This window comes from Chrysochloris asiatica, unplaced genomic scaffold, assembly GCF_000296735.1.
Source record: "Chrysochloris asiatica unplaced genomic scaffold, ChrAsi1.0 scaffold00023, whole genome shotgun sequence".
Classification (NCBI taxonomy): Eukaryota; Metazoa; Chordata; class Mammalia; order Afrosoricida; family Chrysochloridae; genus Chrysochloris; species Chrysochloris asiatica.
This window is the reverse complement of record NW_006408541.1, coordinates 17,724,825-17,728,232: the sequence shown is the minus strand read 5'-3', so window position 1 is coordinate 17,728,232 and position 3,408 is coordinate 17,724,825. Positions and strand designations below refer to the sequence as shown.

The 3,408-nt window shown below is 44.7% G+C and overlaps 1 pseudogene; it reads left to right on the top strand.

Moving 5' to 3' along the window:
- The first annotated feature begins 2,556 nt into the window (after positions 1-2,556).
- LOC102841167 overlaps positions 2,557-3,408 on the top strand; it is a 3,590-nt pseudogene continuing 2,738 nt past the window's right edge.

Here is a 3,408-nt window from a genome sequence, read left to right as displayed (position 1 = left end):
CCTGGAGTCCAATGTGGTGGTGGTTAAAAGGATGGATGATCTGGGGCCTGGGTCTACTGGAATCCATTCTGCCAGAAGCCCCAGGCCATATGCATATGAATGGGTAAGTCCAAGAGAGAAGAAATGATTGAACTTGAGTGTTTTAAAAGATTTCTGTGTTTGACTGCCTTATGGATATTGTTTTATCCAGTCTATAATTGTAAAATAGACATACATGCATGATAGGAATACTGAGAACCATGATTTATAAAGAGCTTGTAAGCCCACCTTCAGCCTATACTTGATTGGATTTGCTAAAAGCGTAGTTAGATTTTGCCAGGAAAAAATAGGTTTTTTGCTTTAAGCCTGTATAGAGTATGGGCCATCAGTGGAATCCTGATTTCCACCCAGAACCTTCAAAATTGGGACATTTGCCTTTGAAAAGACATGTAGACCAACCCAGAACTGCTGGAAGAACAGGAGGTTCAAGCAGAGAAAAAAAGTGGACAGTTTTACATTTTGATTTTCAGAGTCATCAAGGCAGCAGAGAAAACCGCCTTCTAGGACTGAAAGTTAAAGGGGACTGGTGAGCCGTATGCTCGCTGGTGATGTGTGAGTGGGATTGGGGAAATTCAGCAAATGAAGACATGGGCTGAGCTTGGACATGTTCCAGTAGCTCCCACTGACCCTGAGATAAGAAAAGCAAGAAGACTGACTGGTCAGAAGTTTAGGAGCTGTGTGAACTCCTGAGTACACAGGCACTGACCTAGTCCATGGGGTGAAGAGACCAGCTGGTCTGAAGTTTAGGAGCTGTGTGAACTCCTGAGTCCACAGGCACTGACCTAGTCCATGGGGTGAAGAGACCAGCTGGTCTGAAGTTTAGGAGCTGTGTGAACTCCTGAGTCCACAGGCACTGACCTAGTCCATGGGGTGAAGAGACCAGCTGGTCTGAAGTTTAGGAGCTGTGTGAACTCCTGAGTCCACAGGCACTGACCCAGTCCAAGGAGTGAAGAGACCAGCTGGTCTGAAGTTTAGGAGCTGTGTGAACTCCTGAGACCACAGGCACTGACCTAGTCCATGGGGTGAAAAGACCAGCTGGTTTGAAGTTTAGGAGCTGTGTAAACTCCCAAACTTGTAACTGGTACCCATCTGACTTAGCTAGGACAGCTAGGGTTGAGCTGACCAGAACCTGACCAGATAGAGATGTTTATCTTTAACGGACACTGTGAACAAGCGTCAATTGCCACAATTTGTTGAATTGGACTTTTGTTTATGGATGCAGTTGCTCAAAAGACCAGTCAGAATGGAAGTTTCTTCATATCAAGGAAGAATGCTTATCTCCTTGTACTGCATTGATTTGTTATTGTTGTTAAGTGCCATCAAGTCGATTCTGACCCACAGCAACTATGTATAGAGTTTCGGAGGAGCAGTTGTTGAGTTTGATAGTCAATTTAGACATTGGTTATCAAAAACAGGGGTGGCTATCAAGGCAAAAAGTGGCTGACTTACAAGATTTCAGGGGTGTGGTTAGCTTTAGAATGAGGGGCAAAGGCGACTCCCCATTGACTAGTTTTCCTCTTTTCTAGATGGGCCTGGTGAAAGGGGAAGTGGGGAATGATGCTGATAGGATTTTACTTTTTCAATTGTGCGTAACTGTTAGTAGGATTAATTGTGATTGTCAAACCTGAAATTGTAGAAGATGTTCATTTCAGGAACAGAGGTTCCCAGGACCATTATTAAGGAAGAGCATAAGTGGAGTTTGGGATCCCTGCCTGGAAAAGCAGCCACAGGAGAAGCAGTGTCATGGAGAGAGCAGCTTTAGGCTCAGCCCACAGACTGAGTAATGAGTAAGGCTATATGCCTACGGCTGGGAGGCTGACTTGCAAAATGTGCCCTTTGAACTTTTGAATGAATATTTTTGTTGTTGTTTTGTTTTGCATGTGTGTACCAAATACTTTTGCTTTGTTGATTTGTAACATTTGAGACAAAAATGAGGCCAGTGCATTTTCGGCTGGAGTGTTTTAGTTATATTATGCTACAATTTTCTTTATTTAGATTATGCATATAGTTTATAGGGATCAAGTTGACAAGGATGGAATGTAATGGTTAGGGATTTGTGTTAACTTGACTAGGCCAGGACTTTCAGAGGTTTAGCAGTTGTGATGTGCTTAGTCCCATGGTGATGAAATCCAATGCAGGCATAGTTAACTCTGATGAGTGTCTATGAGCAGCCAATCAATTAAAGGAATGCTTCTTTGCGGGTGTAGCCTGCCCCAATATAATGGACACATGAGAGGAACTCATTTTCTCATTTCCTCTGGGGAACTGAAACTCCACAATTGTAAGATTAACAAACTTCTCTTTGTACAGATACAAAAATTTGTTTCACTAGTTTTGCTTCTCCAGAAAACCCAGCCTAAGACAAATGGGTATTCCAGAACCCTTCATTGTGCTCATGAGGAACCTGTACAAAGACCAGGAGGCAATTATTAGAAAAGAACAAGGAAATATGGAATGGCTTAAAATCAAGAAAGGTGTGTGCTTTTCATCACACATATTCTTTTGTATCCTCCCACCATGTATCAGGGACCATGTGGTCCAGGAGTTTTTCAGGGCTCAGATTTGGGCGCTGTGGAAGAGGCAGAGCAGCCTGGGGAGAAAGCTGGCTAGTACAGCCCACTGCTGGAGGAGCATGTGACCTGTGTGCAAAGCATCTTGGATGAATTCCTTTAAACTTACAGCAGCCTCATCCCCCTCAGCACTGATGAGGTAGTAGAAAAATTGGAAGACATTTATTTTCCAGCAGGAGTTTTCCACACCTTCCAGGAAAGGCCTAGTACTGCAGCTGATTCAGTCCTACCAGAGGATGCGAGGCAATGCCACGGTGAGGGGCTTCAGAGCGACCTATAAGTGGCATGAATGACTTGGGGACCTTGTATGGACAGAACTGGCTCAATGACCAGGTGATGAACATGTATGGAGACCTGGTCATGAACACGGTCCCAGAAAAGGTACATTTCTTCAACAGGTTCTTCTACGATAAACTCCGTACCAAGGGTTACGATGGGGTGAAAAGGTGGATCAAAAACATGGACATCTTCAATAAGGCGCTGCTGCTAATCCACATCCACTTGGAGGTGCATTGGTCTCTCATCTCAGTTGACGTGAGGTGGCGCACCATCACCTATTTTGACTCACAGCGTACCCTAAACGGCCGTTGTCCTAAGCATATTGCCAAGTATCTACAGGCAGAGGCAGTAAAGAAAGACCGACTGGATTTCCACCAGGGCTGGAAAGGTTACTTCAAAATGAATGTGGCCAGGCAGAAGAATGACAAGGACGGTGGAGCCTTTGTGTTGCAGTACTGCAAACACCTGGCCCTGTCTCAGCCGTTCAGCTTCACCCAGCAGGACAGGCCCAAACTTCGGC